At 34.4% G+C, this 26,541-nt stretch overlaps 1 pseudogene; it reads left to right on the forward strand.

The window, feature by feature from the left end:
• Nucleotides 1-9,403: 9,403 nt before the first annotated feature.
• LOC108982607 lies at nt 9,404-26,490 on the forward strand (annotated as a pseudogene).
• Nucleotides 26,491-26,541: the final 51 nt, after the last annotated feature.

Here is a 26,541-nt window from a genome sequence, read left to right on the forward strand (position 1 = left end):
CGGGCGGACGGATGGGGTATCCACCCCACATCCTGGTACTCGGAGGGAGCATCACGCCCCCAGTTTGCAGGGCGGGTTCTAGGGAGTGCTACCCCGCCCCGTAGGCTAGCATAATTTTCATTGAGAAATGCTACACAACCTCCTTAACCTCCACACACCACCTTTTTTTAAATCTTTATATTTTTTAATTTTTTTTTTTTGAGTTTATTCTTTTTAAAATAATTTTATTTTTCTATTCATTATTCATATATTAAAAATTTGATGAAATAAAAAAATAATAAAAATTAAAAAATATGTGATGTGTAGAGGATGAGAGGTTGTGTAGATTTTTTTATTTTCATTTCCCCAAGTCAAAAAGTCAACGTTACGTAAATCCTCTCTGTGTTTGCACTGTTCAAGGACACAGTTAAAAGCCATGTGCCCTAAGGTTTTGTGGCGTGGAGACAACGTCCCATCGGCTGCAATAGGTTATTGACTATTAATTTTGCTACCAACTTGGATGCCGTGCCATAAATTTTGCTACGACTCCATATTTTTTTTTAAAGAATTTTGCTATTATCAACACTACATATTATTTTTATTTTTATTTTTTAAAATTTTATTCTTCTTAAATTAATTAAATTCTTATATTCATCATATATATTACATATTTAATAATCAAAAAAATTAAAAATTAAAAAATTATGTATAATATGTAATTTAAAGATGATAAGTAATTTGTTTTTTAAATAATGACGTCTATAAATAAATTTTATAAAAATAAATTTATAAATTGATATAATTTTATATAATATATTAGATTTATTTTATAATAGAAATAATTTTATAATATAATATTAATTTATAAATTTATTTTTATTAAAAAATTTTATCTAAAATATTTTTCTTTTAAAAAAATTAGTAGTTAACTTTCAAGCAACCAATCTCTTTTCTTTTCTTTTTTTTTTTAAGGTAAAAGCAACCCATCTCTTGCGTGGTCCGTGCCAAGATTGTGTTCTTCTATCTAGGTGATTATTGAATTTCAGGCCAATATATTCTCCAAAAAGAAGATAAATATTTCATTCCGTACATTTGTTATTTATTATTAATACATTTAATGTATTAAACTATTAATATTTAGTTTTATAATTATAATTACTTTCATTTCAAGCTTCCTCCCTATAGGCCATACATAGGATGCAAACAGATGGCTAAATTTTAGCAGCTTACTTTTCAACAGTGTTTTTAAAGATGAGTGTTAAGAACACAAAAAGATTATATAAAATAATTTTATAAATTAATTTAAGTTCATATGTTCTGTCAAATTTATTTTAGGAAAAAATCATTTTGTCTTTCAAGTTGTACCGCTCTACTTGATCGCTCGGTAAAAAAAAATTATTTTTACTTAGTGATTAAAGAAATGATTTTAAATGTATTAATGTATTTTTTTTAAATATTTAAATATATTAAAAAATGTGAATAGAAAAATAAAAAAAATTACAAATAACTAGCAGTCAAGTAGAATGAGCTACTCTGGGCGATAGAGTAGTCCAATTCTTTATTTTATAGTAAAAATAATTTTAAAATCTTACAAATCACATGGAGTGGTTTAGATTTAGAGATGATTTGAGATGGTTTGTAAATAGTAGAATAAAAGTTAAATTGTTTATTATATTTTATGTGAAAATTTGATAAAGTTGTTTTAGAATTTGAAAATATTGAATTGTTTATTATATTTTGTATGAGAATTTAAAAAAATTATAATAATGAGTTGAGGTGGATTTTGAATTCAAACGAGTACTATCAATTTATAGATAGAGTAATGCTAGATACAAGCCCCAAATAGACAAGTCTCATACAAGTCTTTTGTAAATAAATAGATCTCATTAATAAAGAATAGTTTTTTTACACTTTTTTAATGTGGGATTCACTTTTTTATAAGAGCTTATATAGAGTTTATCTATTTAGAGGTTGTACAAATCATTTCTCAATTATTTTTATCTAATATTTTTTGGAAACTGCTACATGCCTCGCTGAGGGCTCCCGCTGGGTTGAGAGAATTTTTCAGGCTTGGCCAAAAGTAATTAAGTTGATAATTTTCAAAATGTTCTTTCAAAACAAATTTTAAACTTGCATATACAAATTAGTCTTTAACTCTATGGTTATGTCTAGTTGTTGAACTAAACTCAACTTATCTCAAACCAATTATTAATGAGACTCACAACTTTTCCAACTTCTTATAAAAAAGTCAAACTTATATCAACCTACTTCATACATTTCAACCTAAAAAGTTAAGAATACCCATCTCAACCTAAAAAAGTTAAATATATCTCAATAAAATCTATAAAATATTATTATTTACAACTCAACTCATCTCAACATTCAAACGTAACCTAAAACAAAACAAAAAACAAAAAATCAAAATCATATTGTAAAAGTAATAATCATGCATATAGTTAGTACTATACTTAATTACACAATTATAACACAACTATCATCATTTACAAAATATTTCTCACTTTGACTAAATCACATTATTTTATAATCAACGGTTCAAAAGTACTAAAACATCAATTTTCTAATTATAATTATATTAAAATCATCTAAAAGTTGTAATTCTATCATTTTCTTAATTGACGGGGATATATACTAAGGTAGAAGACTCTCCACCGTCATAGGATTAGGTTGGAAGCAACCTATGTGCAGCCACCACCCCTTCAAAGAGAGGAAAGTGGTGATATATAGGGTTGCCATCTTTCCATTATATGTCCCTTGTCCTAATATTTTTTCCATAAGACCTCTTATCCCTCTCAAAGGCTCTTCTAAACTCACACTAACAAAAAAAAAAACTCAAAGACATTTTTGAGATCAGGTCTCTTTAAAGCAATGGATCTCATAAATGCATATTTAATGACTAAACTTTTTTTTTATATTATTAAAAAAAATCTATTCATCATTTTTATATTTTACACACTATATATAATTTTTTAATTTTTAATTTTTAATTTTTTTTTTATAAAATATACGGTATATGATCGATGAGTAGAAAAATTTAATTAATTTAAGAGAATAAAATCAAATAAAAGTAAAATAAATATAATATATAGTGTGTAAAGATTATGAGCAACAAAATCCTTAAAAAATACAACTTTTTTCTAATTTAGAGAGTGATAGAGGTGCTTACGTCAGCTCCACATCAGGCTTAGTAGAAGGGAGACAGGCTGATTATTAACTGAGTGTGGAGGCGGGAGGGAAGGCACACGTGGGAAGTATTTATTGATGCGAGGGATGGGCCCCACACAAAAGTAGGAGGGGGAGGTTAACGTGTCACCATGAATATTGATGATGATGGTAGCCTGTCCACGTCAACCCCCTCCCCCCAAGTGGAGAGGAGGAGAGTACTGCTGTACGGACTCTCATTGGCCCAACTTGGCGGGTCCCTTTCACAGTCAGTGACACGCCCTCCTACTTGCTTACAAAAATAACAGTGGGTTTTTCACTTTTCATTGCACATCTGTCCACGTCTTGTTGGTTGAAATATATTCTTGTATTTTCCGAAAATAAAGATTTTTTTTTTCTTTTTTTGTTTAACATGGCTGCTCCTTCAGCTTATTTGCTTTAGTAATACATTATTCTGTCATTATTATCTTACTCTATTTGTTAGGTTTTAACCTTCATCAGTTCATTGGTTCAAAGATTATTAAGTTTTTAATCACGTCAACAAATTAATTATTTTAATAATTAAGTAATGATTTAATTTTACCAAATAACAATAGCAGTAAAAGCATTTTTTTAGGTGGAATTATTATTATTTTTTATTTTTTTACAGTAATTACTATATACACAAAGATATTATATAAAATAAACTCACAAATTAATACAATTTCATAGAATCAGTTAGATCTACTTTATAATAAAATTATCTATCTTGATATCATGTTTAAATATAAGTGGTGTCACCAAGCCCTTTTGTTGGTATATAAGCCTATTTTGATTTGGAAAATATTTTATCTACAAAGAGATTACACAAATGTAAACTCACAAACTAATATAACTTGATGTAATACGTCAAATTGTAAAATTATTTTTATTATATAGTAGATTTAACGGATTCTATAAAATTACATCAATTTATAGTTTATTTTGTATAATCTCTTTGTATCTGTAGCAATTATCTTTTGATTTTGCCTAGAATTGAAGAAAGTCACCGACATCATTGTAAGAAGTGGATTATTTCTTGAACTAAAAGGATTGATTTGTTCATCATGTGTAGCAACAATAAATGATAACAAGCATGCCATGTTGAACAGAAGCATTAATAATATTGGTATTTTATACCACCTAAATCTAAGTTGGATAGACACAACCACAGGATTCTTATTTGTTTTTCAGTTTTTATTTTGTCATAATTTTTTCATCAATGCTGCCCAGTCGAGGCTCCTCCATCTGGTTCTAGGTATACTACTACTAACATGACTACACCGCCACCATCATCTTCTACCTCGGTCAAGGGATGGCACCAGGAAAACGAAGGTTCGAAAAGACGTTCGTAATTTTAGATTTTGTCATTTTTAATTATACTTACCGATCAATATCCATTTAAGGGGTTCACATGTAAAGACAGTAAGTGACAAAACTAGGATGAAGGCACGTCGATCTTCAAGCTAGCAAGCTCTAGAGTTGGGTTCTCAAGTCGAAATGAGGACAGCATGATTGATAAGCTGGGCCTCGGGCAGAAATGAAAATCTTTTGACATCAAAGAGAAGTATTGGGCCTAAATCTGAGAAAATAAAACCCAAAGCTCCTTATTAGGGGCTTAGTCCTTTTGACATCAAATGTCAACTTTTTACCTTATGTCCATGCATGCACGGTTATCAAGGTATCAATATCTACATCTCAATCCTAATTAGGGCACAATTTGATCCATAAATTAGTCATTTTCTTATCATATGATCATTTAAATTATCTGCTTATCATGGTGCAGCCTAGTGATTAAAAAAGAGATTTGGATAAGTTGTTTTGTGATACCCCATATGATAAGGATAATAATAGATGGTGAATAAGATCTAACATTGTTTGGGAATGAAAAATTCTTGCTTTTTATAAGGTTTTAATGAGGCTCCAATTGTATCACTGACTAGTCATTTTGGAGTATAAACTATGTAGTTTGGACCTTCCATTGAGATGTTACATTTATATATATATATATATATATATATATAGTTTTGATATATGAGATTATGTATCTGGGATTTACTCTGCTACATCGTAAAGAAAAATCCAACTCTAAATAATTGAGCCATTAATTAAAGAGTCATATTATATACAAGCTAGTATTGAAAAGCACTGTTTAGCTATTTTCATTCCTTGAAATATATAACAACAAAATGTGTGATCCCCAGGTCCAGCAACAAATCGTTTTTGAAAAAAAAAATTTGTTTTTGGATTTATACGTATGAAGAGCCCAGTTAATTTTCAAGTGTTATTTTTTTATATATACTGGTTGCGAGTTCAAATTGTATGTTGGTGGATAACGAATTTTTTCATGGGCTTACTATTTTAATAATTTTCTTAAATATTTTTGGGTTGAATGAAAAAAAAAATTATTGCCTAATGATTTTATGGAATAAGTGTATTTTTTTTAAGTTGAGCGAGACCCAAAACTTAGGGAAAAAGCCCACGGGCCAAATATGTTTTTAGGCTAAAGAGCCCAGGCCCATGGAAACGATTCTAGATCCGTCATGCTCGATTTCACGCTGTTTCCATTTTCATGCACGTCCCTCCATCCTTTTTCTCTAGGTTTTATCTATTTACTCTATATATATATATATATATCTTATATATATATGTTAAGCATCCTCAACCCTAGAATAAGTGCTGCTCGTCCTCCTTTTCACAAAAGGTCAAACAGAGATCTCCACAACGCTGCCGCTAGCGAGGACCCTTGCCGTCAACCACAGCCTCCATCACCCTCTATTTCCTTTCACCAAAACCAGTGTGAATCTGCTTCAGTGACCCACTGCACCCCCAAGTAGTTGCTGCCCAGTTCGTCCACCCCATGTGAACCTCAGTCCAGACCTCATCACCATGCCCAGCCACACGAAGCAGCCGCCCAATGCCTCCCGTAGCCTCTTTTGCAAGCCACGAAACTCCTCTCTTTTAGACAGTCGAAAATAGAGCCCAACTCTTCCGCTTGGCACGACTCCTTTGCCAACCGCCAACTGCTCCACGCAAGGAACCACCATACTCCACCCCGGAATCTCCAGCCCCTGTCGCATGGAACAACCGCAAGCCACTGCAATGTGAGAGGACCCCACTGCTGTAGTCCATTCCCGACAATAGATCAAGCACACCGTAAGCCTCCTTCACGCCTCCTCCCTCTGATCAGCCATCTCCCAAGTCCACCCAGTCGTGCACCACCACCCCACCTCATGAAAACCACCAAGGTTAACACCACCACGAGCCACCTTCTCACGGAAAACCCAGTCGTTTATTCCCCTGTTTTCCCACACCTGAAATAGAGCCACCCCTTTACAGCTACTCCTCAGCTCCTTCTCAGTGCCACCAGCCACAGAAAGGTTACAAAGAACCTGCCGGCAAAAAACTTTCCATCACACCTTGTCGCCACTGCACGCCATCATCTCTCTCTGCCTCTCTCGCTTATCACTCTCTCTTTCTCCCCCATTCAGTGCCCCGCCAATGCCCTCGCAGCCGCCGTCCACCGCCCAGCTCACCGCTCGTCCTGCTCCCCATCTCTTGGTGAGTCTCCATCTCGCGAACTGTTGTTTCACAAATATGTTTTCTTATAACAGAGTTTTACATAAGCTTAGCATAAGTTGGTCATGCATAATATATTTATGTACCGAAATTACTTGGTTACCCTTTGAGTTACCACTATATTAATCTGTTTTTAAACTTTTAACATGTAATAGTGGACTCTATTTTATTTACGTTTACAGTATTTTAAATTGTTTTTAAAGTAAAGGATCTGGTGTAGGTGTATTTCCCTGCAAACAAAGATGAATAAAAGAAAACCTGACTTAGTTAATTTTATGATATTACAAGTTTGCCCATTAAGTACAAGCGAAATCATAAGATGGTTTGAGTTTATATTTTTTGGTTGGGTTGATTTTACGATGGGTTTTAGTATGATAATTTTTATGTTAATGTTAAGAGAGTTTCATCTTATTTTATATTAGTCAAAAATGTTTCTTAAAGTGCTTTAAATTTGTTATTTCTTTCGAAAGAATAATCGATAATGATGTATTTTTACTAGGACTTAGTTTAGTATATTGTTGTTGTATAATTTAAAATATTTTGGTATAATTATATTATCTAGTATCAGATTTTATAATTACACTTCAATAGTAAATATGTTAGACTTTTAAATGATTTAGTCGAAGTTATTAAATGGACATTGATGATTTTAGAAAGTAGTGATATATTTTGGGGTTATGAGGATTTAAGGTTTTGAGGAATTAAAATATGTTATTTTAGAGGCTTAGGTTTAAATATTGAAATACGAAATTGATTGAATATTTACGAAAATTTACGTGATTATTTTTATAGGTGATGATTTATAGTTGACTCGACATTTTTTAAGAAAATTCTGGAAAGCTAAGAAATTCAGGTAAGAGGGGTTCCTACGCTAGATTTGCATAAAAAGAAATGAACTGAAATTGGTTTGTAAAAATGTGCATGTTGTTTTAAAAATAAAAGGTGAAAAACAACCTCAATATATGTTTTGCATTCACTCATGAAATATATATGAAAGATAAAAGAAATGTTTTTTACATGAATAGTATAGACATGAACAATATTAGACATGTTTTTGAAATGTGCAAAAGAACGAATATGAAAATTGAGATTTTTTATACATGTGATATAAAATATTTTGGATTTGTTATTGATCATCTGAAAATGATATGAATGTGATCAACACGTGGTTTGATATGATATTAATATGAAAACATTTGGCATACTTATCTGGTTTGATTATGATTCTGAATATGGTTATGATATGATGATATTGGTTCACGTGATATGGTTAGTTCCAACATGATATGATATGATATGAGTGCACCCACTTTGGAAACAAATTGGTCTTTCATGATTTCTTTCCTATGTGCACACTTGGGGATCCGAGATTGAAAAATTGAAAATTTCACAATATGATACTGTCTGATTTGGCCACCGAGGATAGCACAGCCCTACCAAGGGTTAAACATAGTATATGATATGATACGATACAATATGACATGATATGATAAGATGACGATGTTTAGTTATGTAATGCCAAATCATTTTTGAATATGAAAACGGTTTTCGAATATAAAAAGGGTCTTTGATTATGAAACTGATCTTTGAATATGAACAATTGGTTTTTTTAATATAAAAATGGTCTTTGAATATGAAAAGTGTCTTTAAATATGAACAATTGGTTTTTTAGTATGAAAAAATTGAAAAGTCTTGCTCTAATTTTCTGAAAACATGTTTCTGAGATCTACATATGAAAATGAAATGTTTTGTTTCTGCATACTGAACTTTCTGAAAAAGCTTATGTTTATATACTAATATATGTTCTCTGCTTACTGAGTTGTTGATAACTCACTCCTTATCTCCATAACATTTTTCAGATATTTTGATGGTACAACTAGGGATCAAGACTAGAAATCTTGTATAAGGCTACGTGAGCATAGCGGAATAAGTACAAAAATGATACTTTGGTTATATGAGTATTTTATTCGATAGTTCTATTTTTACTTTGTCGATTGGATATTTTGGAAGGTTGGGATTTATTTTGAGATTTTGTATTGTTTTAGATTATTTATATTAGAGTAGTTAATTTGAAATAATGAATTATATATGTCATTGAAAACTTTGGAGTCTGACTATATAATTGAGACATAATTTTGAGTGACTAGTAGTAACTCTTCGACCCCCACGGGGCCGGGTCATTACAAAATGATTGTCTGAATTTAGTTTAGGTCTCACTTACCTCCCCCTTCTCTTTTTCTTCTATCTCTTTCCCCTAACTCATGGCCATAGCTCTTCTTGTTTTATTCTCTTTTTTCTTCCTACTTCTTTCCCGTTTCACTCGGCAATGTTCCTCGTTTATTGCTTAGTTTTGTTCTTTTTCTTTTTGCTTTTTTATACATACGACACATGCACGATTCGAGGGAGGGGGAAGAGACACGTCATCCACCATCTCTCTTTTCTTCTGTGTCGCCTTCTGTTTCATTGTTTATAGACATTATCTATGAGGGAACATGCAAGAAAGAAATTGTTTTTTAAAAACAATAAAGGAAAAAAAAAAACTAATTATTGGGTCATGGTGGGTGAACCCAGCAAGGAAGATCTATATGGGTCCCAAAAAGACGAGCCCGATAATGACTCGAAAACCGAAACCGCTCTCTTACTCCCCCCTGTTTGAAGCAGAGGACTCTAACTCAATGCGCGGAACGGAACAACTCGAAAATGAAATCAGAGACAGTGACGTTGGTGCTGGTGAATCTAGCTGGTATAATGGAGAGCGCCGACGAGGCCCTGTTGCCAGGGGTGTACAAGGAGGTCGGCGAAGTTCTGCACACCGACCCAACTGGGTTGGGTTCACTCACTCTGTTCCGATCCATAGTGCAGTACTTTTGTTACCCACTAGCTGCGTACCTGGCTCTGCGCCATAACCGTGCCCATGTCATTGCTTTCGAAGCTTTCCTCTGGGGGCCGCCGCTACCTTATGCGTGGGAATATCCTCCACCTTTCAAGTACCTCTATTTATTTTTCTGCTACCATTTTTCTCTCTTATGTTTATGGTTTGTAATCATTTTGTTTTTCGAACTTTCTTGTGTGTTTCATTATTCTCATATACGTAGATCCGTACCTATTCTAATACTTTTTCTTTTTTATTTTATTAAATCAGAAAATTATTAAAAAGGCGGTGTTATAAAAGGTGACAACCAGTTATAACTCAACACAAGTCAAGTGGAGAAAAGAAAGCAGCCAAGACTGAGTGCTGAGGTGGAGGGTTGCAATTTTCTGTTATGCTTGTATACTCTATAAATCAGTTCTCTGTGATTCATTTTGAAAGGCAATATTTGATGTAAGAAAGAAATGAAAGAAATACAAGAGAGTGAAAGAGAAAGAACTTGAGAGAGGGAGATACTTTCTCATTGTGAGAGGAAGTGGTCTGTGAGAGTTTATAGTCTTGTACACAAACTGTATTGTTCAACTTTATCAATAAATAGCAAAGGCTTCTAGTTGTTCCTGTCGTGGATGTAGATCATTAGGACCGAACCACGTAAAAATTTTGTGTTCTTTGTGACTTTCTTTACTGCTTGTGTATGATTTGTGAATTTCTTGGCAAGTCTTGGTAGAACAATTATGTTCTAGCATCAATACAGATTAGATAGAATTGTAACAAGTGGCATCAAGAGCCAAGTTCGGTGGGGACAACCAAGTTTGATGTCGAGAAATTCACTTAAAAAAATGATTTTGGTCTATGAAGGATCAAGATGAAAGCATTACTGGTACACCAAGGGCTTTAAGATGCACTTCTTGATGGAAAGAACCTGAGTTCTCATTCTCTATCAGAAAAAGAGAAAAGGCAAGTCTTGCAGAAAGCTCATAGCACCATAATACTTTCTCTTGGAGACAAAGTCTTGAGAGAAGTTGCCCAAGAAGACACAACAGCTGGAGTTTGGTTAAAACTCGAGAATTTATACATGACTAAGTCTCTGGCAAACAGACTCAACAAGAAGACCAGGCTCTACACCTTCAAAATGAATCCAGGTATGGCTATGGAAGATCACCTCGATGAGTTTAACAAGATTATCTTGGGTCTTGCAAACATAGACATAATAATAGATGATGAGAATCAAGCAATTCTGTTATAGAGTTCTTTAGACTCCTCATATGCAAACCTCAAAGAAACTATGATGTATGGGAGATAAAGTCTATCACTTGAAGAGGTTCAATCTGTCTTGCATTCAAGAGAATTACAAAACAAAAGTGACAATAAAACATAAACTGGAGAAGGGTTAGTTGTAAGGGATAGGCCAGATAAAAGAAATCACAAGGGGAAGAACAACAAAAAAAGATCAAAATCGAGAGGAAAACAATTAAATTGTTTCCTCTGTCACAAGGAATGATATTTTAAAAGAGATTGTCCAGAAAAGAAGCAAAATGTGGAAAATAAGTCTAGGAGGAGGGAAATGCAGTTGTTGTCCTAGATCGGTATGAAAGTGTTGAAGTACTGAATGTTTCATAAGTAGATTCAAGAGAGGAATGGATCCTGGACTCGAGATGCTCATTCCATAGGTGCCCCTCTAAATCTTGGTTTGAGAACTTCACTGAACTTGATGGAGGACATGTGATCTTTGGGAATAATAAATCCTGTAAAATTCTGGGAATTGGGACAATGAGATTGAAGATGCATGATAGTATGTAAAGGTTACTCAAGGAAGTAAGATACATACTTGAGCTGAAGAGAAATTTGATTTCTTTGGATATGCTAAATCAATCTGATTGCTCTTTTAAATCAGAATCTGGAATTTTAAAGGTTGCAAATGGGTCTCTTACTGTGATTAAGGGGAAAATAAAAAATGGGCTTTACACATTGGTTGGCAAGACAATAATTGGTGAAGCATCATTAGTCCAAAACCAAATGAAAGACAAGGTTCTGTTATGGCACAGAAGGCTAGGACATGTCAATCAACAAGGTATACAAGAACTGAAGAAACAAGGCTTATCGAAAAATGAAAAGCTTGGGGAATTACCTTCCTTTGAGGACTGTATTCTTGGGAAATCAACAAGAGTCAGCTTTAAGACAGCAACTCATAAAACCAAGCAAATTCTGGACTACATTCACTCAGATTTATGGGAACCTGCAAAAGTGAATTCACATGGTGGTGCAAGGTATTTTTTGACTATTATTGACGACTATTCCAGAAAAGTATGACTATATATTTTAAAAAATAAAAGTGATACATTTGCTAAGTTCAAAGAATGAAAAACTCTAGTAGAAATTCAGGTGTACAGAAAAGTTAAATGGTTGATGACAGACAATGGCTTAAAATATCTTTCCAATGAATTTAATGATTTCTATAAGAAAGAGGGCATGGCCAAACATAAAACAGTGAGAGAAACACCCCAACAAAATGGTTTAGCAGAAAGAATGAATAAAATCATTTTGGAAAGGGTGAGGTGCATGGTTGCAACATCAGGATTACCAAAGATTTTTTGGGCTGAGGCTGCTGTTACAACAATGCACCTAATTAATAGATGCCCTTCTTCAACCTTAAACTTCAAAACCCCACAAGAGATGTGGTCTGGGAAACCATCAGGTTATGAACACTTAGAATCTTTGGATGTGTAGCATATGCACATTCCAAAACAGATGAGTTGGAACCTCGAGCACTTAAGTGCATATTTGTGGGGTATCCAAAGGGAGTTAAGGGCTATAAGTTGTGGGTTAATGAACCTGGGAGGCAAAGGTGTATTATAAGTAGAGATGTGACCTTTAATGAAGAGCAAATGGCTGGACAGAAAAGTAATTAAGAATGTCAACCCTGTTGTTGATATGCACCTTGAGGTAGAGCAATCAAATGGTATACCATCTCATCAGGAAACTCAGGATTATAAGACCTCCACAAAGGTATGGGCAAGCTGAGTTAACAGCCTTTGCCCTTACTGTTGCAAAGCAAATAATTGAGCTAGAGCCAAGATCATTTCATGGCTAGTAAAGAGGCTGATAAATGAATTCTTGCAATGCAATAAGAAATGGAGTCTCTAAACAAAAATAAAACATGGGAAATGGTTCAAAAACAGGAAATCAGAAGTTGATTGGATCAAAATGGATCTATAAAAGGAAAGAGGGCATACCAGGGGTTGAATTACCTAGATACAAAACTAGGTTAGTAGCTAAGGGGTTCACACAGAGAGAATGAGTGGATTACAATGAAATTTTCTCTCCTGTGGTAAAGCACAGCTCAATAAGGTTGTTGCTCTCTTTTGTGGCTCACCAAGATATGCATTTGGAACAGTTGCATGTTAAAACAGCTTTCTTACATGGGGAAGTAGAAGACATAATATACATGCAGCCACCAGAAGGGTTCACAACTGAAACCACAAAGAATCAAGCTTGCTTACTCAAAAAATCACTTTATGGACTTAAACAGTCCCCAAGACAGTGGTATAAAAGGTTTGACTCCTACATTATTCAAAATGGTTTCAATAGAAGCAACTATGACAGCTATGTATATTACAAGCTACATGAAGAAAGGCCAATATATCTACTACTATATGTGGATGACATGCTCATAACATGTAAAGATAAAAATCAGATTGATAAAGTCAAATGCATATTGGAGTCAGAATTTGAGATGAAGAACTTGGGCTCTACCAAAAGGATATTGGGATTGGAGATAGTGAGGGAAAAGGAAAAATGACTTTTCTACCTATCTCAAAAGTCAAACATTTCAAAAGTTATTAACAAGTTTGGAATGGATCAAGCAAAAACAATTAACACCCCAATTGGACAACATACAAAATTGTCAATTTCTCAAATAACAGAAACAGATGAGGAAAAAGAATTTATGAAGAAAATTCCTTATGCTAGCATGGTGGGAAGCATCATGTATGCCACGATATGCACTAGGCCTGATCTAACTTATGCAGTTAACTTAGTTAGTAGGTTTATGAGCAACCCAGGAAAGCCACATTGTCATGCTATCAAAAGTGTGTTTCAATATTTATCTGGTACTAGGCATTTGGGGTTGAAGTTTGGGAAAAATAAACTTGTATGTTCTGAACTGCAAGGATTTGTTGACTCAGATTATGCAGGAAATTTGGACACAAGGAAGTCCTTAACAAGTTTTGTGTTCATTGTTTTTGGAGGAGCTGTCAGTTGGAAGGCAAATCTACAGCCAGTGGTAGCCTTATCAATAATTAAGGCTAAATATATAGCAATGATCGAGGCTATAAAAAAGGCTATGTGGCTAAAAGAAATCTCTCATGAATTAGGCATGATTAATGGCAGTATCACAATACACTGTGATAACCAGAGCACCATACATCTAGCCAAGAATCATGTTTATCATGAGAGATCCAAGCATATAGATGTTAGATTACATTTTGTGAGGGACATCATATATGCTGGAGAGATTGGGGTGGAAAAGATTCCTACCCCTCTGACATAATGACAAAATATCTACCTACAATCAAGTTTAGATATTGTATAAGCTTGATTCACATGGGAATTTAAGTACGTACCCACTAGGGGGAACCAGCAAGAACAGCTAAGAAGGAAAAGACATCTTGCAAGTTCTAAAGGCTTGTCAAGGTGGAGATTTGTTATAAAAGGTGACAACCAGTTAGAACTCTACACATGTCAAGTGGAAAAAAGAAAGCAGCCAAGACTCAAGTGCTGAGGTGGAGGGCTGCAGCTTTCTGTTATGCTTAGCTTTCTGTTATGCTTGTATACTCTATAAATCAGTTCTCTATAATTCATTTTGAAAGGTAATATTTGATGTAAGAATAAATACAAGAGAGTCAAAGAGAAATAACTCGAGAGAGGGAGATACTTTCTCATTGTGAGAGGAAGTGATCTATGAGAGTTTATAGTCTTGTACACAAACTGTATTGTTCAACTTCATCAATAAACAACAAATGCTTCTAGCTGTTCCTGCCTTGGATGTAGATCATTAGGATCAAACCACGTAAAGATTTTGTGTTCTTGTGACTTTCTTTACTGCTTGTGTATGATTTGTGAGTTTCTTGATAAGTCTTGGTAGAACAATTATGTTCTAGCATCAATACAGATTAGATAGAATTGTAACAGGTGGCAATTATACGTATAGAAGATGTTCTGACCAAGTTCTTTCTATACCTTGCGTAAATTCGTACTGAGATAGTGAGGTTGGGAACACCTATCTCAATAGTCTATTCTCAAACGAGATCCATTAGTTAGCACTTAATTTATTTTTTGGCCATAAGAAACAATATTTATTTGCTATTTTGGGAAAGTTTTGGAAGTATGTTTTCTTTTCTATTTTTGGAAATATGGAAATACAGGTTTGGAAGCATGTTTTATTTTTTGTTTTTGGAAATATGGCTTTGTAATTAGGAACCTTCTTCTTTTTCTTCTTATCTAGTAGCTCTTATTTCTGTTGAAACTATTAACGTTTCATTGTTCTTGCTCCTGAAAATTGGCATACAACACAACCTCCGACTGTTGGATTTCTGTATTCATGTGTTACATGGTTAGTATTACTACTGTTGAAAACAGAGAACGCCAACTTTATCTAGAACATATATGCCTAGAAGATGTTTCGGAAATTGAGGGATGGAGGAAAAAGAAGCAGTGTTTCCAGTTGCACCATAGTTGGCCAATTCATGTGTGCTTTATGGTTTATTTTTCCTTTCTAGATCATCTAGATCTAGTGTACTTGGCTCTCACTTAGAGATTAACAATGAAGCGGTTGCATTTCATTTCTTTATTTCACTTTTCATTGTCGTTGGCTCCACATTAAATATCCAAGAAATCTTTAGAAGGGGAAAAAGGAAACCATGACTAAGTGACTCAAGATATTAGGAGAGTGATCAAATGTACGAATGTGATACCTCATTATGATAAGTTATAAGAGTATGTGATGTATGAGATTCATTGCTTAGGAATGAGAAGTTATTGCTCTTTATAATGTTCTAATGAGGTTCTAATTGTATTATTGACTAGTCCTTTTGGAATATAGGTCGTGGTTTGCCCCTTCCATTGGAGCATTACAAATGGTATCAGAGTCTATCTCAACCAGACATGTGGGATTTGAGCCATGCCACCTATGACGGACTGGCCCGACGAGGACGTCAGGAATATAACGGGGGGGAAGATTGTGATACATCATTCTAATAAGTGATAAGAGTATGTAATGTATGGGATTCCACAATTCTTGGGAAAGAGAAGTTCTTGGTCTTTATAATGTTCCAATGGGACTTCAATTGTATCATTGATTAGTCCTTTTAAAGTATAGATCATATAGTTTGGGCTTTCCATTAGGACGTTACAACAAAGCTGCTGTACGAGATGTAATCCAACAATAATTGCAAACACAGACTTGCATCAATTATTTTTGCACCTAGGCATCGTAAATATAATCTTCTTGGAAAATAAATAACATTTTTTATATGCTGCTATGTGTTCTAGATTAGTCTCATTTCAACTGAAATTCAATTTGATGCAGCTCCAAAAGCCCTTTGGTGGGTTTATGCTATGTTCAAGTTATGAGTCACTATTGGTTTATATAAATAAATATCTTAAAAATATTGTTCTAGATGTTGATAGCTAAGTTCTAATGAACTACTATAACATTTAAGATGGGGGGAAATGCGAAATTTTGCATTAAAGTTAATCATAATTGTAGGTCTTAAGGAAAAGTTGCGTTCTCTTATTAGAGGCTTCATGAAAATAAACTTTGAAATATATGAGATTTTTAAACAAGGGTGACCCTTAATAGGCAACACTCACAAAGACTTATCACATGTTTTTTAGCATTATCTGTGGCAGAGTCTAACATCTTTGATCATTTGGTTTCTTGCCATAGGTAGCAGTCTCTAGAGGTTTAAATGGAATTGGACTTGCAGACTCAACCGATGAGAGCAACCGTGGTTTGGCTTTTGGATGGCTACAACTAACAGGAAACCTGGGATCCATCATTGGCGGGCTGTGTGCTGTACTTTTTGCCTCAACATCTGTCATGGGTATACCTGGTTGGAGATTTGCTTTTCATCTAGTTGGAATCACAAGTGTCGTGGTTGGCATATTAGTCCACCTATTTGCAAATGATCCTCATTTTTCGAAGAGAGTATAGCTAAAAATCGAGGTCATAAGCCTTTTTGGTCGGATGTAAAGGACCTACTTAATGAAGCAAAATTGGTTGTTAGAATCCCATCATTCCAGGTGATTGTGGCTTCGGGTGTTTCTGGTTCATTTGCCAGGTCAGCTTAGTCATTTGCCCCCATGTGGTTCGAACTCATTGGTTTATCCCATGAAAAAACAGCATTCCTTGGGACCATACAAATAATTGGTGTTTCACTTGGGGGTTTGTTTGGTGGTAGGATGGGGGATATAGTATTTACCCAATACTGGAAGAACAATTTTATTCACAGATAACCACGGGTGTGACCATTCCTTTAACAACTATTTTGCTGCTAGTATTTACCTGATGATCCATCCACGACATTCATGCATGGACTGGTCATGTTCATTATCGAATTTTGCACATCCTGGGCAGCTCCAGCAACTAACAAGTACATATACTTGTTGATTATGTACTGCATACAACCTCTTTTTCACATTTTGTAGTATTTTGGAATGTTTATGATGGTGTTAGTTAGACAGGTAATTTTCCATCGCAAGAGCAAAAGTCTCGCATTGTGCAAACATGCAGAGATTAATTCTTGATCTGGGTCACTTCATGCTAAAATGTTGAAGGTTCGGACTGTAACACCTAAGTCTAGTAATAAGCTATTTTCAAAATTTTTGTTTTTAGATTTATACGTATGAAGAGTCCAGTTAATTTTTGAATATTATTTTTTTATATATATATACTGGTTGTGGATCCAAATTGTTTGTTTTGGCGGTTAACGAAATTTTTTTAAAAAAAAAATAGGCTTGCTTTTTTAATATTTTCCTTAAATATTTTTGGGTCAGATGAAAAATCTTTTTATGGGCCGATGAATTTTATGGAACAAGTGTATTTTTTTTTTTTTAAGTTAAGTCAAGGCCCAAAACTTAAGGTAAAAGCTCATGCAATAATCCCAAACATGATCTAAGTTGTGGGCCAAATATTTTTAGGCTAAGAGCCCAGGCCCGTGAGAACGAATCCAAACTCCACATCTCCCAGTTCATGCCATTTTCCTTTTTCATGCACGTCCCTCCTTACATTTTCTTTAGGTTTGATATGTTTCCTACTTATAGCTTATATATATGTTAAGCATTCTCAACCCTAGATTCAATGCTACTGCCCTCTCTTCACGCCCTCAGCCATCCACCCTCCATGTGAACCTCAGTCCAGGCCGCACCACCTCACAAGCAGCCACCATTTCTTTTTCAGTAAAACACCAAACCGAAGATCTCGGTTTGCAACCAGTAAACCGCCACCCCAAAGCCAATCCACGTGGCCACAACTCCATCAAACACAGTCCGTGCCGGTACCTTAGCCATTCTGAGCTCACCACCCAAGTCGTGTGCCACCGCTCCTCTGAGTATCCTGCCCGATTCTCAACTATCGGTAAAAACACCACACATATTTTTACACCAAGAAACAGAGGAGTGTTTCCACCACCGTGAGCCATCAACCTGCCAACCCACGCCGCCAGCCGTAGTTCCGTCACTCCCAGTCAGCCGCACGCCACCTCAGTCTCTAGGTAAGCCACCAACGCTCCATCGCCGTATCTCCCTCCTTCGATTTGCTCTCCCTCCGTCTCTTCTCTCACATTATCTCCCTCTCCCTTTTTTTTCAGCACTCTCTCTTTCTCTCTTCCTATGCGATGCCGTCCGGAAAGCCACCATCACCTCAGCCCAACATCCATCGCACCTTACCCTCCACGCGTGCCTCGGTTTTCCTTGGGTAAGCCCCTATCGCCACATGGTTTTACTTCCATGTGTATTGAAGTTGGTTTAATGTGATGTTATTTTCCAGAAAACTCTTCATATTATGTTTAAGTTTACTAAGTTTAGTCTTTATTATTATTAGCTAATCTTGGAAGTTGTCTTTCTGATTTAAAGAAGTTGTGAGTCTCAATGTAAGCATATATATATATATATATATATATAGATTAATGAGAAATGAAGAGACAGAACATTCAAAATCAATCTTTACGTTGTAGATTGAAGTTTCTCTCAAAACCTACTCTGTTTTCCTTCTATTTTTGTCAACAATTGGCATCAGAGCAAACCAGGTTGATCTGAACGGTCGTCAATGGCTGCTTTGGGAGCAACTACATCAGTTCTCATCTTCAGTGGTGAGAACTACGACTATTGGAGCATAAAGATGAAGACTTTCTTCTTATCTTCAAAATAGGAGTTGCAATTCCTTCAAAAGGAGTCTCGAACTCTACACAACACAAACAAGAAAGCACCAAGGATGCAAGGGCTTTGTTTATTCTGCAACAAGTAGTGACTGAATCCATCTTTCCAAGATTGATGGGGGCCAATACTTCAAAGGGTGCGTGGGAAATCCTACAGTCATAATTCCAAAGAAATGCAAAGGTAAAAAAAATCAAACTTCAAGGATTGAAAAGGGAGTTTGAAAATTTAAAAATGAAGGAATCTGAAGAGGTGAAAGAGTATTGCTCAAGATTAATTGAAATTTTTAATCAAATGTATGCTCATGATGAAGAGGTTGCTGATCAGAGGATCATTCAAAAAATTATGATTAGTCTTCCAAAAAAGTATGATCACATTGTTGCATCAATTGAGGAATCGAAGGATCTACAAACTTTATCAGTTACTAAACTGATGGGATCACTTCAAGCTCATGAACAGAGAATAGCAAGAAGGAGTGATGGTTCCTTGGAGCATGCCTTTCAATCTAAAGTAACTCTGAAAAATAAAAAAGTGAAAGATTATAAGAAGAAACCACATAAAGATCAAAAGCACACAGATTACATTCAGAAAGAAGGAAAGATAAAATGGAAAGAAAAGGAAAGTGAGTTTCCACCTTGTGGTATTTGTAAAAAAACAAATCATCATGAGAAGAATTGCTATCATCTCAAGAAGCCTCAATGTTGGAATTGCAAGAAGTTTGGACATATGGAAAAAGATTGTAGACTCAAAAACAATCATCAAGCTCATTATTCTGAAGAAAAGGAAAAAAGTGAGCATCTGTTTTTTGCTTGCCAAGCTATTACAAAAGAAGAAAAACCTTGGTTCATTGACAATGGGTGTAGCAACCACATGGCCTCAGATGAATGCATCATCACTGATTTGGATTCCTTTGTTAAAACCAAAATTAAGATGGGTAATGGAGATCTGGTTGAATCCAGGGGCAAAGGCACAATGGCCATGTCGACAACGAAAGGTACAAAGTTTATTAAAGATGTATTACTTGTTCCTAGTCTTGATCAAAATCTGTTGAGTGTTGGTCAAATGATGGAAAATGGTTATTCTTTATGCTTTGAGAATAATCTGTGCAAAATATATGATGAAAAAAACAAAGTTGGACTTGCTGAGATAAAAATGGGAAGAAGTAGGAATTTTCCTATTCAATGGAGCTTTCCTAAAGCTATGGTGGCAACTATGGAAAATACTATGTTATGGCACCAAAGATTTGGACACTACAACCTCAACTCCTTGAGATTGCTGCACCAGAAGGAGATGATGAGGGACTTACCTCTCTTGGAAAAAGAAGCACAAGTCTGTGAAGCATACATGCTTGGGAAACAACACAGGCTATCCTTTCCTTCGGAAAGCACATGGAGAGCTAAAGAAAAATTGGAGCTGGTTCACACTGATGTGTGTGGTCCAATGAGAACTTCAACTCACAATCAAAGCAGGTATTTTATTCTCTTCATAGATGATTTTACTAGAATGATGTGGGTATATTTTCTTCATGAAAAATATGAAGTTTTTGGAACTTTTAAGAAGTTTAAGCTGCTGGTTGAAAATCAATCTGGTCATAAAATTAAATCATTGAGGAGTGATCGAGGCACTGAGTATAACTCCAAAGAGTTTGAGAAATTCTGTGAAATAAAAGGTATTGAGCATCAATTAACAGTAGCATATTCTCCCCAACAGAATGGAGTATCCGAGAGAAAGAATAAAACAATGATGGAAATAGCAAGGTGCATGTTATTTGAGAAAAAATTACCTAAAGAATTTTGGGGCGAAGTAGTGAATACTGCTGTGTTTTTATTTAATCGAGTACCAACAAGAGCAGTAGAAAATCAGACACCTTATGAGGCATGGAGTGGAATAAAACCCACTGCAAATTTTCTAAAGGTGTTTGGTTCCATATGTTACATCCATGTTCCATCTCAGAAAAGAAGTAAACTAGAAGAGAAAGCTGATAAGGGTATTTTTATGGGATGTAGCACCATTTTGAAAGGCTTTCGAGTTTTTCACTTGGAAACTAGAAAGTTTGTTGTTAGCCGAGATGTGAGGTTTAATGAGAATGCCTCTTGGGATTGGGAAGCTACGAAGGTGGTTCAACAAAGTGTAGAGATACCACTTGTACCATCATCTGAGATAGAAGAAGAAATAGAGGATGAAGTAAGTATTCCTCAGGAAAATGAAGCTAGAAGCCCCACAGCAACCCAACAGATTTCCTCCAATAGTGATGAAGAATCAACATTAGAATCTCTCATAAGAAGATCAAGAATACTGAGTGATGTTTATGAACATTGCAATTACACTTCTCTTGAACCAGAAAGTTTTGCAGCTGCATCAAAAGAAAGAGTGTGGCTGAAAGCTATGGAAGAGGAGATAAAAATGATTGAGAAAAATGAAACTTGGGAATTAGTGGCTCAACCTGCAAACAAGGAAATCATTGGAGTTAAATGGATTTACAAGACCAAGTTGAATCTCAATGGTTCAATACTGAAGCATAAATCAAGACTTGTAGTCAAGGGCTATGTACAACATCTAGGAATTGATTACAATGAAACTTTTGCACCTGTTGCAAGAATGGACACTATAAGAGCACTTGTTGCTCAAAAGGGATGGAAAATCTGGCAACTAGATGTAAAGTCAGCATTCTTAAATGGTGTTCTAGAAGAAGAGGTTTATGTCAATCAACCTGAGGGATTCATAAAGGAAGAAGGACAAGTTTACAAATTAAAAAAGGCATTGTATGAATTGAAACAGGCACCACGTGCCTGGTATGGAAGAATTGATAGTTACTTTACTGATCAAGGATTCATGAGGAGTAAAAGTGAACCAACCTTGTATATGAAGTCACAAAACAGTGCTGAAATGATCATTGTATCCTTGTATGTTGATGATCTTGTCTTTACAGGAAATAATGTAGAGATGATTGAAAAATTTAAAAAGGAAATGATGGCCAGTTTTGAGATGACTGACTTGGGAAAGATGCACTATTTTCTCGGGATGGAAGTAAGCCAAGAAGAAGATGGAATCTTTTGTTCCCAAAAGAAATACACAGAAGATTTGTTGAAAAGGTTTAATATGACAGGTTGCAAGTCAGTTGCAACACCATTGATTACTATTGAAAAGCTAAGAAAGGAAGATGATGTCAAGAAAGTGGATGCGTCAACCTATAGAAGCTTAGTGTGAAGTCTGCTTTATTTATGCAATACCAGACCTGATATTCTATTTGCTACTAGTTTGCTTTCAAGGTTTATGCAATGTCCAAGTTAGATTCACTTTGGAACTGCTAAGAGAATTCTAAGGTACTTGCAAGGAACAATTGGTTTGGGCATGTGGTACAAGAAATCTTCAAGAACAAAGCTAGTTGGCTTCATTGATAGTGACTGGGCAGGTTCTACAGATGACATGTAAAGTACTTCTGGTTACTATTTTGGTCTTGGATCTGGTATGTTTTCATGGAGTTCAAAGAAATAAGGAAATGTAGCTCAATCCACAGCCAAGGCAAAGTATGTTGATGCTGCTGGATCAGCAAACCATGCCATATGGTTAAGAAGAATTCTAGAAGATATGGGGGAAAAACAGCAAGGTTCTACTGAGATTTTTCGTGACAATAAATTAGCAATTGACATTGCCAAGAATCATGTTCAGCATAGTCGAACCAATCATATAGCAATCAAATACCATTTTTTGCGTGAAGTGGAAGCAAGTGGAGAAATTGAATTAAAGTTTTGCCGCTCAGAAGAACAAATAGTTGACATTTTTACAAAAGCTCTTCCTAGAGACAAGTTTCAATTCCTCAGATCAATGCTTGGAATATCTGAAAAATACGTCAAGGAGGAGTATTGAAGTTGGTTTAATGTGATGTTATTTTACAGAAACTCTTCATATTATGTTTAAGTTTACTAAGTTTAGTCTTTACTATTATTAGCTAATCTTGGAAGTTGTCTTTCTGATTTAAAGAAGTTGTGAGTCTCAATCTAAGCATATATATATCAAATTAATGAGAAATGAAGAGGCAGAACATTCAGAATCAATCTTCACGTTGTAGATTGAAGTTTCTCTCAAAACCTACTCTGTTTTCCTTCTATTTTTATCAACAATGCGTTTGTTCCTCTAGTTTTATTCTTATAAGTTATATAAATAAATATATATATATAAGTAACTATGTTAACCTAATATAAGGAAGTGTTGTTACTTTTCTTTACCCCTTATGTATGCCCCCAGGTTTACTGTTTAGGGTGTTTAATTTGATGAATTTATATTATGTACTTTGGGTTTGAAATAATGAGTATATTACGTGGGTTGCAGAGTATGTTTTTAATTGGACGTATTGTTAAGTTGGTATTTGTAAGAGAGTGATATTTTAACAAAGTACTTATTATGTAAATACTAATGAATTTTTGAAGTGATCAGTAAGCGCAAAATCTTATTTTGAATCATTTTAAAAGAATATTTTTTATTTGAACAAAAGTATGATTTTCTACTTATAATGATTTCGATATAGTTATGTTATTTAGTTTTATAAATTATAGTAAGATCTCATTCGTAAATAAGTTAGAATTTAATGTTTGAATCAGACTTATTAAGTTGGATATTGATGAGTTTAGAAAGTGATGTTGGTATTATAGAAATAATGAGAATTTTGAGTTTTGAGGAATTAAAAATAGGTTATTCTAGAAGTTTAGGCTTAAATATCGAAATACGAGATTGATTTGAGATTTATAAAAATTTACGTTATCTTATAGGTGACAATTAATTTTGTTCGGCATTATTGAGGAAATTTTTTTAAAAGCTAAGAAGTCCAGGTAAACGGGATTTTTATGCTAGATTTGCATAAAAAGAAATTAACTAAGGTTGGTTTGTAAAAATGTGCATGTTGTTTTAAAAAGAAATTGTGAAAAACAATCTCAGTATATATTTTACATGCACTCATGAAATATGTATGAAAGATAAAAGAAATACTTTTGACATGAATAATGCAGACAAGAGCAATATTTGACATGTTTCTGAAATATGCAAAAGAACGAATATGATATCATTGAGATTTTTATACACGTGATATGAAACGATTTGGATCTGTTTTTTATCAAATGAAAATTATATGAATATGTTTAGCACGTATTTTGATATGATATGGATATGAAAAAAAAAAACATTTGGCATACTTATCTGTTTTGATTCTGAATCTGAATATGGTTCTGATATGATGATACTGGTTCACGTATATGGTTGGTACCAACATGATATGATATGATATGATATGAGTGCACCCACTTTGGAAACAAATAGGTCTTTTATGTGTTTTTTTCGATGTGCACACTCGAGATTCCGAGATTGAAAAATTAGAAGTTTCACAATATGATACTGCATGGTTTGGCCACCGAGGATAGCACAACCCTACCACAGAGGTTAAACATGGTATATGATATAACACGATACGATACGATACAATACGATAAGATGAAGATATTTAGTTATGTTATGCCAAACCATTTTTGAATATGAAAAATGAGTCTTTGATTATGAAATGGATCTTTGCATATAAACAATTGGTTTTTGAATATGAAAATAGTTTTTGAATATGAAAAATGGGACTTTGATTATGAAACGGATCTTTGAATATGAACAGTTGGTTTTTTAATATGAAAAATAGGTCTTCGATTATGAAACGGATATTTGAATATGAACAATTGGTTTTTGAATATGAAAATCATTTTTTAATATGAAAAAGGGGTCTTTGGTTATGAAACGAATCTTTGAATATGAACAGTTGGTTTTTTAATATGAAAAATGGTATTTGATTATGAAACGGATCTTTGACTATGAACAGTTGGTTTTTGAATATGAAAATGGTCTTTAAATATGAAAAATGTCTTTAAATATAAACAATTGATTTTTTTAGCATGAAAACATTGAAAAATCGCTATGATTTTTTTATAACACGTTTCTGATATCTGCATATGAAAATGAAATGTTCTGTTTCTGCATACTGAACTTTCTGAAAATGTTCATGTTTATATACTAGTATATGTTCTCTGCTGACTAAGTTGCTGATAACTCACCCCTTATTTCCATAACATTTTTCAAATATTTTGATGGTATAGCTGGGAATCAAGACTATAAATCTTGTATAATGCTACGTGAGCATAGTGGAATAAGTACAAAGATGATACTTTGGTTATCTGAGCATTTTATTCAATATCTCTATTTTTGCTTTGTCGATTGGGTATTTTGGAATGTCAGGGTTTATTTTGAGATTTTGTGGTGTTTTAGATTATTTACATTAGAGTAGTTGATTTGAAACAGTGAGTTATACGTGTCATTGAAAACTTTGGAGTCTATGACTATATGATTGAGACATAATTTTGAGTGACTAGTAGTAACTCTCCTACCTATCCGGAACCGGGACGTTACACAGACCACATCTAGATCCCCATGGCATGAATGTGCTTCAGTAGGACCATATCTGATCTGGGGTGATTACTTTAGTTTTAATAACCAAATCCTGTTTAAAGGTTCACTATCAGTTGTGTGTTTGCAAAAGGATAGGCATAAATAGGGGCATTGTCTAGTTTAGAGTAGATTGAATTGATGTTAGTCATGGAGAGGTGCTGACAACATGACTGCTCCGCTTCTTTCACCTTTGCCTTCACAGTTTTCCTTGGTATGGCTTTCCTGTCGAGGAAAATGATTACTTGCAGAGACAGAAAACTTGTACGAATTTATCATTCAAGTTAAAACATGTTCTTCACTGGACTTATTTGCATTGCTGAGAGGTGCTGACAAGTTATTATCAGGATTGCCCTGAAAAAAATATAAACTAATGAGATCATATTTTCAAGTGATGCATATGTAACTAAGCAATTTCAACGTAAATTAATGAAGATACAATTAACACACCTCACTAATATTGTCATTGATATGTAAATGGTGTGCAGTCCAATATTTGCAGAGATAGTCCCTGAGAAGTCTCGTACAAGTATCTATGATTGGATGAATCATTTGAGTTCATGCTAGCATCATTTGGCCCTGATGTAGTCGGGATATTGGCTCAGCATATTTATGGTTATAAACCAAATGTGAAAGGATCTTCAAACTCTGTAGGGATTGAAACAGATAGAGAGAATGCAGCATCACTTGCCAAGGCACTCTTCATAGTAATTAGCATTCCATCAGCAATTTGTTGCTTCATCTACTTATTCCTCTCTTGCTAGTACCCAAGAGACCGTGAACGTGCAAGAATGGAGGCACTGATCATGTCAGAAATGCAAGCACTGGAAGTAGATAATTCTCCTTCAAGTGAAATTGACATTGATTATGAAGGGAAGAAGAGCCTTGATTTAAATGATAGTGATGACAAGTTGTCTCTGCTTTCCCATCAGGTAACGATCACAAGTACAGAAGAAAAATAATCCTGTCAAGTGGAATCTGAAGTATGTAAAACTTCTTACTCTGAAACAACT

Source organism: Juglans regia, chromosome 10 (genome assembly GCF_001411555.2).
Source record: "Juglans regia cultivar Chandler chromosome 10, Walnut 2.0, whole genome shotgun sequence".
Classification (NCBI taxonomy): domain Eukaryota; kingdom Viridiplantae; phylum Streptophyta; class Magnoliopsida; order Fagales; family Juglandaceae; genus Juglans; species Juglans regia.